Source organism: Gymnodraco acuticeps, unplaced genomic scaffold (assembly GCF_902827175.1).
Source record: "Gymnodraco acuticeps unplaced genomic scaffold, fGymAcu1.1, whole genome shotgun sequence".
In the NCBI taxonomy this organism is placed as follows: Eukaryota; Metazoa; Chordata; class Actinopteri; order Perciformes; family Bathydraconidae; genus Gymnodraco; species Gymnodraco acuticeps.
Window position 1 is genome coordinate 103,012 of NW_022992128.1, and position 12,781 is coordinate 115,792.

The following is a 12,781-nucleotide window of genomic DNA, read 5'->3' on the forward strand; positions in this document are numbered from 1 at the left end:
CGTACCTCAAAAGGACGGACGAATGGTGCAGGAAGTGTCGAGGCTTCTATTTCAATCTCTGCAAGTCGTTAAGTAGAATCAAGTTTTTCTCCAAAGAGCGAGGAGCAGTGTAAATCTTAACTGTGGTTGGGATTGCATTCTCAGTTTCTCTGTATAATTCTGTCCTTCCAGATGTTTGACTCCTCTGCGGTCACTTGCTCTCTGTTCGGGGGGCGGGAGAGGGTTACAACGTGCTGCCCTGGTATATTTGTAAAGGGAGATTTTTTATTGCAAATAAAGAAAAACACATAATGTTTTACACGTCATGCATTTTTGTTGGAAAGAGAGGGGGATAAACACACAGTAACAACATCCACAACACGATTTTATGAAGTAGTAAGTTAGAAGATCTTACAATAAAAAGCAGTTTTCGTAATGATAACATTTTACTCATCAGTCTTTTATCATTTCTTAAACAAATCCAACCCATTGTTTTGCATTTTAACAAAAAACTGAAACTCCCCAAAAATATAAAGTTATTTTTATATCTGTCCTTTTAGACTGCCATTTGTTTCTTGTGTCATAAATCAGATCGAATCAATGAAGATTTAACCCTCCTATTGTCTTTGTGTTCCCCCCCTTACTTTGGTGTTAGCAAATTTGACCGGTCCTGTTTTAACTGCTGTTACATTAACACAAAAACTTAATCATCACCAAATTTCATTTAACAGCCTTTCAAACTTGAAATAGCCTATTTTATCAGACTACTGGTATACATGAACATCTGCAGTAAATATACAAAGAACAGACACTGCACATGTATTGCGTGTGCCAGGTGTGATCCATGTGGGGGATGGGCACATAAGAGCGGGAAATGTGTCAATTTGTTTTGTGTGTGTGTGTTCGTGAGTGCCAGGTGTGATTCACATGGGGGGATTGGGCACATAAAGAGGGAGTATGGAGTCAGATTTGGGTCAATATTCTCGCGCGTAAAACAAGCTACTCAGGAGCGGAAAATGTGCTTTTACACGCGCATAAAATGACCCTCGCACGCAGATTAAACCCCTGCGAGCGGCTCTGCGCTCGCTCGCGAGAGAGACAGCCCTCTTGCTTGCTCGCGGGAGTGTCAGCCTACCCGCGAGTGAAAAGTTTCTGGCACTTTGGGGCGGAGCCACTGGACTTTGATTGACAGCTGCCAGGAAACCCGGGGTTGCCAGGTTTGATAAATGCCTGAACTGCCAAGAGCCGAGCAGTGACGGCAGCAAAATCAGTTGGACGAGATTGAATGGTAAAGTTGTCCATAAAAAACTATTATATTCGTAAAGTGTACAGCTAATATATATATATATATATATATATATATATTGTTGTGCCGTGAAAAGAGAGTCGGAGGCGGTGTATTAAGAATGGAGTTCCAATCTTTATTATCCATTACTTCAGAGAGGTTAACACATGCACTGCTCTGCCATGATGAGCTAGCAGGAATGGCAGCTAAAGCTACAGGTGTTCCCCACTAAAGGGTCCGTGTGGCAACACAATAAGCAAGGTGAATTATGTCCAATAACGTGTCACCACACAAGCCCCCCCAGAATTCACACATAAACAAAATCAGCATGGCGGGGAGGAACAACACGCCGACCCCCACGACTCCTGAGCACGGGAGTCGGAAAAGTGACTCCCGCCTGTGCGGCCCCCGGAAGGGGAGGGACCGGGACAACAGGTCTTAAATCCGTGACAGGGGACGAGGCCGGGGGGCGGCCCCGTCGCGGAGGTCGAGCCAGCACCACAGGCTGGTCCAAGTCCAGGTGAGCAGCATTCACCCGGTCCACCGAGACGTGCTCGGCCTTGCCACCCAGGTCGACCACCAGGTGCTTGTCCCCGTGCTCCAAGACCCGGAAAGGCCCATCATAAGGGGGCTGCAGGGGGCCTCTGTGCGCATCGTGCTGGATGAACACGTGCTCCGCCGAGCGGAGCTCTGCGGGAACCTGGGACACCTGAGTACCGTGCTGAGTAGTAGGGATCGGAACAAAGGCCTCAGCGGCGTCACGCAGGAAAGCCCGCTGGGCCGACGCCGACCAGGGAGCCGATGCATTTGGGAGGAAATCCCCCGGAACTCTCAGCGGCTGACCGTAGACCATCTCCGCTGTAGAACACTGCAGATCTTCCTTAGGTGCGGTCCTCAGGCCCAGCATCACCCAGGGCAGCTTGTCGACCCAGTTACCGTCCGTAAGGCCGGCCTTGAGGGCCGCCTTCATGGAGCGATGAAAGCGCTCGCAGAGACCGTTAGCCTGAGGGTGGTAAGCGGTAGTCCTGTGCAGCTTAACCCCCAAACCGCCTGCCACAGCGTTCCAGAGCTCGGACGTGAACTGAGAGCCCCTGTCTGAGGAAATGTCTGACGGGGTGCCAAAACGACACACCCACGTTGCAATGAAGGCCCGGGCAACGTCTGCGGCTGATGTCGAAACGAGCGGAACCGCCTCCGGCCAACGGGTCGTCCTGTCCACCATGGTGAGGAGGTAGGAAAACCCCTGAGAGGAAGGCAACGGACCAACCAGGTCAATGTTGACGTGATCAAACCTCCTCTCAGGCACCAGGAAACGCTCCAACGGGGCCTTCGTGTGGCGGTGCACCTTAGCGCGTTGACAAGCCACGCACTCCCTGGCCCAAGTCCTCACGTCCCTTTTCAGTCCTTGCCAAACAAACTTCGCCGCTACCAAACGGACCGAAGGTTTAACGCCGGGGTGTGACAGGCCGTGCACAGCCTCGAACACAGGACGCCTCCAGCTGGCAGGGACGACAGGCCGCGCCAGGCCCGTAGAGACGTCACACAGGAGAGTAATGCCCGCGTCGCCGAACACCACGTCCTCCAAGCGCAGCCCCGCGCTCTCCACCTTCAGGGCCTGGACGCCGGGATCTGTGACCTGGTCTGCCGCCATGCGAGTATAGTCCAGGCCCAACTGGACGGCACCGATGACGACCCTGGAGAGGCAATCAGCAACCAGGTTCGACTTGCCAGCCACGTGCTTAATGTCCGTAGTGAACTCCGATATGTAGGACAGCTGCCGCTGCTGACGTGCCGACCAAGGCTCCGCCACTTTTGACATGGCGAAGGTGAGCGGCTTGTGGTCGACAAACGCCGTAAATTCACGGCCTTCCAGCATGAAACGGAAGTGCCGTACGGCCAAATAAAGTCCGAGGAGCTCCCGGTCAAAGGCGCTGTATTTGCGTTCTCTAGGCGTCAGCTGGCGGCTGAAAAAGGCGAGCGGCTGCCAAGCGCCCTCCACCCACTGCTCGTGCACTGCGCCGACCGCGTAGTCTGACGCGTCCGTGGTGATGGAGATGGGAGCCGTAGATGATGGGTGTGCCAGCAAAGCCGCCTGAGCCAACGTGGTCTTGACCTCAGCAAAAGCGCCGTCCGCCTCTGCTGTCCAGTCGATCTCCTGGACGGGGGTCTTGCCTTTCAACGCTTCATACAGCGGCCGCATGATGTGTGCGGCCCGGGCGATGAAACGGTGGTAGAAAGTCACCATCCCCAGAAACTCACGGAGCGACCGGGCTGTGAGCGGGCGAGGAAACGCCGCAACAGCCTCCACCTTCGCTGGCAGAGGTGTCGCACCGCCCTTGGTGACGCGGTGCCCCAGGAAATCGATGTCCGACACCCCGAACTGGCACTTTGCAGGATTGATGATTAATCCGTGTTCGTTGAGCCGTGTGAAAAGGGCTCGGAGGTGGGACAGGTGCTCCTGCACTGAAGCGCTGGCGACGAGTATGTCGTCGAGGTAAACAAACACAAACGGCAGGTCCCGCAGCACCGAATCCATCAGGCGCTGGAACGTCTGAGCGGCATTCTTGAGTCCAAAAGGCATCCGCAGGAACTCAAAAAGTCCAAAAGGCGTTATCACTGCTGTCTTGGGAACGTCCAGGGGGTGCATGGGCACCTGGTGGTATCCACGCACCAGGTCCACCTTGGAAAACACCCCCCGTACCGGCCAGATGCGCCGAAAAGTCCTGAATGTGCGGCACCTAATAGCGGTCAGGCATAGTGGCGTCGTTGAGTCGGCGGTAATCCCCGCACGGGCGGAACCCGCCGTTCGATTTGGGAACGACGTGCAGGGGGGAAGCCCAAGGACTGTCGGAGCGGCGGACAATGCCCAGGCGCTCCATGGTTGCGAACTCCGCCCTCGCTACAGCCAGCTTAGAAGGGTTCAACCGCCGGGCCCTGGCGTAGACAGGAGGCCCCCCGGTAGTGACGTGGTGTTCCACGCCATGCTTAGTGGTAAGCGCAGAGAAGGTGGGTAGCGACAGGTCTGGAAACTCGGCCAACAGTCTGAGAAACGTGTCTGCACCTGACAGCGAGCCTGACAGCCCGTCGTACGCTGCGCTGCCAAGTGTGCACACGAGGGAAGAAAACGTTAAGGCATCAACCAAACGCCTATTCTTAACGTCCACTAAGAGTCCATGAGCACACAAAAAATCCGCTCCGAGGAGGGGAAAATAAATGTCCGCTGTCACAAAATCCCAGCTGAAACGCTGTCCTCCGATGCACAAACACATAGGCCTCACGCCGTACGTGCGAATGGGACTGCCGTTAGCCGTCGTCAATCGCGGTCCGTGCCCCCCACGGGCGACGTCTTCACTCGACGCTGGAACTACGCTCCGTTGAGCGCCCGTGTCACACAGAAACAGGCTCCCCGAAACGCTGTCGCTGACGAAGAGGAGCCTGCACGTGCCGCCGACGCTCAGAGCCACTACTGAGCGCCGGCCCCTCCGTTTCCCGGGGGTTTGTAGCTGCACGGAGCGATGCATCTCTTCGCCCTTGTCCCGAAACGTGCGTGGTAAACGCACTCTCCGGCGTCTCCACGCCGGCTAGCCACAGCCGTGTCCGGCCTCCGCCACGCTTTCTTGACTGCCGGTGGGCCGCTGAGCGTCGCGGCTAACGTCTCTGCCCCGGGCTGTTGCGTAGCCAGGAAAAAACGATCCGCTTCCTCAGCCAAAGCACGGGGCTCCGTGACAGGCGTGTTGGCCAGCGCCGTCTGTACCCGGGGAGGCAAGTGACGCAGGAAAATCTCCGTGAATAAAATACGGGGATCTTCCCCCCCTAGCAGATTTAGCATTTTCTCCATTAGCTGGGATGGCTTGCTGTCTCCTAGGCCTTGAATGTCAAGTATCTGGCGGGCCCTCTCCTTAGCAGATAAGCTAAATGTCTTAAGGAGAAGGGCCTTAATCGCCTCATATTTGCCATGATGTGGGGGGGCTGCGATGAATCCCACCAACCTGGATGACGTGGAGCTCCCCAGCGCTGCTACCACATGGTAGTATTTTAGGTCCCCGTCACGGACCTGTCGGCAGGCGAAATGTGCCTCCACGTGTGCGAACCATGCCTCCGCGGTGTGCTCCCAAAATTCCGGCAGCTTTATGAAAACATCGCGCTCAGCCATGTTCGTTAATTTTCCGGAAACTTTCTCGGAAAAGTCAGGGTCACCAGTGTTGTGCCGTGAAAAGAGAGTCGGAGGCGGTGTATTAAGAATGGAGTTCCAATCTTTATTATCCATTACTTCAGAGAGGTTAACACATGCACTGCTCTGCCATGATGAGCTAGCAGGAATGGCAGCTAAAGCTACAGGTGTTCCCCACTAAAGGGTCCGTGTGGCAACACAATAAGCAAGGTGAATTATGTCCAATAACGTGTCACCACAATATATATATATATGATTCTGTTTTCTTCAAGGTTGTGTCTTCCTGGTCGAATGTAGGCTACTTATTGTAAGTCGCTTTGGATACAAGCGTCAGCTAAATGCAATGTAATGTAATGTAATATACATTAATTTGATATAAAACAATATATTTTTCAGTGGGCTGTGTCCGTCGAAAACTGCTACTGTCTGCTGTACGCACCTAGATTTTGCTGCCGTCACTGCTCGGCGCAGAGCCGCTCGCGGGGGTTTAATCTGCGCGCGAGGGTCATTTTATGCGCGTGTAAAAGCACATTTTCCGCTCGTGAGTAGCTTGTTTTACGCGCGAGAATATTGACCCAAATCTGACTCCATAAAGGAACACATCTAGAGTGTGTGTGTGTGTGTGTGTGTGTGTGTGTGGTGTGTGTGTGTGTGTGTGTGTGTGTGTGTGTGTGTATGTGTGTGTGTGTGTGTGTGTGTGTGTGTGTGTGTGTGTGTGTGTGTGAGAGAGGCCGTCTAGCTCACAACTCATACTTGGTCTTACAAACAATATCAGAATCTCACATGTACACACCACCAGACTCTTTCACCCACAGCATCATACCGTCTTTAACGTACTGTCATTCCTTCCTTCATTTACCATCATACTATCATACATAAATAACTATTCTCTCTCACACACAAAAACAAAATCTCTTAAACGCACCATCATACTCTCGTACACACACCACTATCGTCTTTCACAAACAACTATAATCTAATAGAACATTATAATAGTGTATGTGAAAGAGGATAGTAGTATATGTGTAATCGGTAAACAATGTATGTAAGACAGAATAATAACCTATGTAAGAGGGAATAGTATTTCATGTTAATAACAATAGTTGTATATGTAAAACGGAATAGCAGTGAGGCCGAATAATAGCTTATAGCCTATAAGAGGTAATAATAGTTAATGTGAATGAATATATGGTATGTGTATAAAACAGAATGATAGGGTGTGTGCATTAGAATAGTTATGTGTGTGAGAGAGTATGATTGAAACGGAAGTGAGTTTGATTGAAAAGGAAGTTGGACTAAATTCTCAGTTCCTGATTGGCTCTACGTTTTTTGTTTGACGGACACCGCCCACAATGGCAGTAGACTGCTACTAATTTCCCCTATGCAACCTCAAGAGTAAAAGGGTCAAGTCCGTCAGAAAGCAATGACTGTAACACTTACACTGACTGTAAGGATTAGTAACACGTATTGTGTTTATGTGAGGACATTTGGAGATGTTTAAATTGCGTTAGCATTCGCGCTAGCGTTAGCCATACTAGCTTGTATACATGCTTATTGCACAGCTAGCATTAGCTATATTTACCTTGTTTACACTTAGCGGTCCTATGTGTTAATCTGTGTATGTTACACTTGCATGTATGAGATCCTTAAGTGCCTTGTAACTTCTTTTTTATAGTTTCACTCCGTTTGAATGTCAGTGGACTGCAAATAAGTCAATAAAGGAGCATGGCGGCTCATTCCCTGGCTCTCAAAAGACTTTGGCTGGCTGTTTAATCTATGTTCACACTGAGACAGTACATTGATTGATTGAAAAGTTTATTAACAGCTTGTATATTGGGTACAGTACAGTACAGCTCAAAACATACAATTGTTAAGGGGATGCAGACCAGAGAAAGACTTTCGTCTTGTTTACATCAGGGTCCCCCATTTCCAATTCATCATATCATTTAAGACATATAATACATATTTGACATACAGATGGCTTATTTACAATTTACATACAGGTGTTTTTTTACATACAGATTGCTTATTTACCATTTTCATTTTAGATTTCGTTCTAATACATCCTAACCGGACATTTAAGACATACCAAGTCTACAGATATACAGTTAGTAACAGAGTCTAAAATGCGAGTATATACATAGATGGGGGGGGGGGAGCTGTCCATTGAACGACAGGTTGAGATTTGTACCATTACCGGGGCCAGTTTTGCAATGCTCTCCCCCGAAGGTGCTCTTTAAGAGAGGTTTTGAAGGTAAGTATAGTTTTACTTTCCTTTACAGTTGTGGGAAGAGCGTTCCACCTTGATGTGGCATAATTGCGAAACGTGTATTCCCCCTTTTTTGTGCCAAATCTGGGTTTCACATGATTTGTGGAGCTCCCTCTGGTGTTATGATCATGGTATTCCTTGACCTTTGGGAAGAATTTTGACATGTACATGGGTACCATAGAGGTGTAGTGGATCTTGTAGACCAGGCCCATTGCAAGTAGCTGTACTCTGTCGTCTACTCTAAGCCATCCTAGGTTGTCAAAGTGGGCAGAGGTGAGGTGGGTTCTAGATGAAAGGTCAAGCAGTAGTCTGACCAGTTTATTTTACGATGTTTGAAGTTTTATTTTTAGCGCCTTGGAGGTGCTATGGTACCATGACGTGCAAGCATAGTCATAGTACCCTTGAATGAGTGCTCCTGCCAGAGTTTTCAGGGTGTTTTTGTTTACCAGAGAGGAGATCCGGTATAGGAATCTAGTTCTTTGATTGACTTTTTTTATTACATTGGATGCCATTTTGTCACAGGAGAGGTTTGCCTCAAGAATAGATCCTAGGTATGTAATTTCCTTCTTACTTGTGACAATAATGTCGCCCACTGCAATTGAGAAGTCGTCGGATTTGCTGAGATTATGTTTCGAACCGAAGAGAATGGACTCTGTTTTACCCAGGTGTAATGATAATTTATTATCGGCGAGCCAGGTGCAGATTCTGCCGAGCTCGGAGCTGAGGGTTTTTTCAACCTGCAACCTGTTCCTGTCAGAGACCAGCAGGGCTGAGTCGTCCGCGAACAGGAACAAGTTGCAGTCACATGCTGATGACATGTCATTTACATAAATTAGGAACAGTAACGGACCTAATATGCTTCCTTGTGGAACACCACAGCTCACTGGGAGGGGGGGGGACAGAGTACCGTTTACCTCCACCATCTGTTCTCTCCCCTCCAGGTAGGATTGCATCCAGCTCACCGATAGTTTATCAAAACCAATTGCTTTTAGCTTGTCAATCAGAATGGGGTGATTGACAGTGTCGAAAGCCTTTTGTAGGTCCAGCATCACCATGCCGCAGTACTTGCCCTCGTCAACCTCTTGTTTGATGTGGTCGCTCAAATAAAGAAGGCATGTGTCAGTGGAGTGGGATGTTCTAAAGCCAGATTGAAATTCATAGATTAGTTTCTTTTCCGCGAGGTACTTTTCGACCTGTTCATATACTATTTTTTCCATGACTTTCGAGATGGAGGTAAGTATAGAAACAGGGCGGTAGTTGCCTGGGTCCAATTTGCTGCCCTTTTTGTGCAGGGGGGTAACACAACACATAGAGAGAACAGTACACCTATTGTGTAAGTACATACAAGCAGGTCACACAGTATGATCACACATTTTTTAGATCAAATATGTGTTAAAGTGTTAATTAAGTCTAAATAACTCAAAATGAGGTACTACTGTCTTATTAGGCCCATATTGAGCAGAGCATATTAAGACCAAAACTCATGTACAGCAACTTCCTTACTTGCAATAAATAAGCACTAATTAGAGGGTTATTGAGGAAAAACTCAACTAATGGCTTATTACTGGTAGAATATGGTCATGTAGAATGAGACATTAATAAGTGTTTTATAATGACTAATAAATAGCCAATATACTGCTCATATGCATGTTAATTATCAACTAGTTGATGGTGAATTTGTGTACCTTAATATAAAGTGTTACCAAACGTTCTTATTGCAGCTCAAATGTAGCAGTGCTCTGAGCAGCTTCAGGCTTTGTTTTCAAGGCTGTAAACCAGTCAAGGAATGAATATTTAAACTGGCTTCCTGTTGGATCAACCTGACCTTTTAAAGTATGCTCTCTCACAACCAGCACAATGTCCTCTCACATAAACTGTCATAAGCTTTCAAAAACACAAGGGTTGCAGTCGAATAGTCCAACAATCAGCTCCTATCGTCTAACCCTATCGTCTATTCCTTGACCTCTGTGTGAAATGTCACGGGGTTAAGGGATAGTGGATAGGAGAATTCAAAAGGATTTAGGAGAAGAGACCGCGGTACTTTAGAGAACCCGAATGCACTTTCACTATCCGACGTGTTTATGATGCGCCAGCGGACGTCATGAATGTGCGTCTGCTGCTGTGGGGTAACCATGGAAACTACAGGTTTCTATACAGCGGACTACAACATGGATGTTCAATAAGAACGAGGGACTACTGTAAACTCATCTAGAGACTCTGCACCGTGCTCTGATGCTGTTGCTTTATGCTTTATGAACGGGGACAACAGAGAAACATATTCTCCAGGACCAAAGTTGGAATTGAAATAAAAAAGGAAAGTGAAACTTATGCTCGTCACCCTCTCCCTCCGGTCCACATGAATACAAATGATCCCAATACGTCTCTCACACACTATACTATACCCTCATACAGACTACAATTCCTCTCTCACATACACCATCATTCTCTCTCACACACAAAGTGTTCCATCTTGCATACACTACTAGAGTATTATATTGTAGTATGATGTTGTATGTAAGTGGGAATAATAGTGATTCTAACAAAGTACAGTTTGGTATGTAAGTTTGATTTATGACCCAGACAAAAGTGTGTGAAAGAGAGTATGATTGTGCGTATAAAAGTGTTTAGCATTAGCAATATGTATAAAAGAGTTTAATGGTGTATGTGTGAGATTCTGATATTGTTTGTAAGACCAAGTATGAGTTCTGAGCTAGACGGCCTCTCATGTGTGTGTGTGTGTGTGTGTGTGTGTGTGTGTGTGTGTGTGTGTGTGTGTGTGTGTGTGGGTGTGGGTGTGTGTGTGTGTGTGTGTGTGTGTGTGTGTGTGTGTGTGATCTGATCCGGATGGTTACTAATTCCTTTTCTTTATGGCGGTCATCACCGGGAACACCATGGTGTTACAAAGTTGACTAAATCATCCAAAATTCAATGAAAGTGTTGATCAGCAATGTTATATGTTCAAATATCTACTCACTGTGAAAGATATCATGAAGCCTTAATGCAATCGAATGTAAAACAAAAAAGTTATGATTGATGAAAGTAGTAAATCGGTCACATTTGACCCGAAGACACCAGGAGGATTAAAGGAAGTACGGGCAGTTGAACTATATTTTATAACTTTTCATTTGATTTGGACAGGACAGTTGAAGCTTGATTAGCAAAACATCAAAATTAAACACCAATAAACAACATTTTACTTATCTTACTTGACTTTGCATAAAAAATAAACAAATCAGTAGAATTGAAAATATCCTATCCACAAAACACCATGAACCTGTAAATCAGCGTAGAGGGCCTCTTTAAAACACCTTGCTGGTGTCTTTCAGCCTCTGTGTCGAGACAGCATCCTCCTGTCTCTCCTCCTCTGCCTCTGAACTGTTTTCTATAGAAGCCCAATGGGACTGTTGTTGCTGGGCAAAGTGAATTTAAGATGTTCCTTTTTCTACATTCCTCCCTGCCTGCCTGTAGGACACAGTGTTGCCTGTTGGACACAAGGAGGCGCTGTTTGTCAGGGGAACAGAAGGGCGGTGCATTGAGAGCGAGTTCATACAGGGTTATACCACTGTTGACTTTAAATATGTATTCTGTTATAATTACTTTACCGGTCAAAATAAATGCTGTCATTTGTATTATAATCCGAGTATCAGGAGATGCAAGTAATGTAACCTGTTTTTCTGTTACTTAGTTTTGGATGACCTATAAAGAGTTCAAGGCTTTATTGTCATACAGAGTAGCTACAGTGTATATATGGCAATGACAATCTCAAGTCCCAGGCTCCTGCAACAATGCAATATATAAGACATACAAAACAAAACAAATTCATATCAAATGCAATATAATAAATAACAGAGAAACGGAATATCAATAAGATGTTTTTTCCCTGAAGCGTATTATGTAAGACAACAGAACAATGTGACCATAGGTAAGTAGAAACCAAGATATTAAGGATAATAAATGTGAGATTTTCATGTTTAGTGCAGGTAGTGAAATGTGAGTTATTACAACTTTTTCATTGAAAACATCTTCCACCTGCAGCCCGAAATAACCCTGGAGAGCAGTAGGAGAACGCTGCAGAGCATACAAGTAAAACGCCATTTGATTGTGTGTGTGTGTGTGTGTGTGTGTGTGTGTGTGTGTGTGTGTGTGTGTGTGTGTGTGTGTTGCTTTATTTGTATAACACCATAACATACACTGATTGCAATCCAAAGTGCTTCACAGAAGACAATTGATATCTCATACAATAGTCACAGAAAACTGATGTCACATACAGTTACCAGTAAAGACACACAAATATGAGCATAGAATAGAATAAAAAATAGATTGAAATCTACTATAATATAATGGTGCATTGAAAGGAGGATAGTGCAAATTCACACTGTGATTACAGCTTGATATAATGGCAGCGAAGGGATGATATTAACAATAATAACACAAAATCTGGTGACAGTTTAAGATGCATCAGAGTGCATTGAGAAAGTGCAGCAGAGAGCACGTGTTAGCTGAAAGGCTAAAGTGACCAGGGGCCTCATTTATAAAGGGATATACGCTCAAAAAATGGCGTACGCCAGTTTCTACGCAATGTTTGAGATTTATAAAATACTAACTTGACGGGAAAACGTGCGGTCCTCCACGCAAACTCTAACCCATGCGTACGCACTAAGCACAAACACGGGAGAGACGAGAAACGGCGACACCGTTGGCAGAAGGAAGAATGGAGAGAGATATGTGGAAATAATAGAATGTTACCTCTCATATATGAAGAACTCATTTTCACAAATTGATTAAAGCCAATCTTAAAATGATTAAACAAACGCCTGTTTGAGACTCCTCAGTGTGACAAAAACAAAACTTGGATAAATAACTAAATACGGAAATGTTATTGATCATCCCTCGATTATGTTCTCTTGTTAAGAAATGTATTCTCATAAATGATGCAGTAAGCAGAAGGATAGAATTACTTTAAACTGACGCCGTTTTGCATTTCTATATGGTTGTATGGATCCGAGCATGGTTTTACTATCATGTTTAATCATGTTTTATGCCGTTCGCCGCCTACCTGATAAGTCGCTCGTAAAAC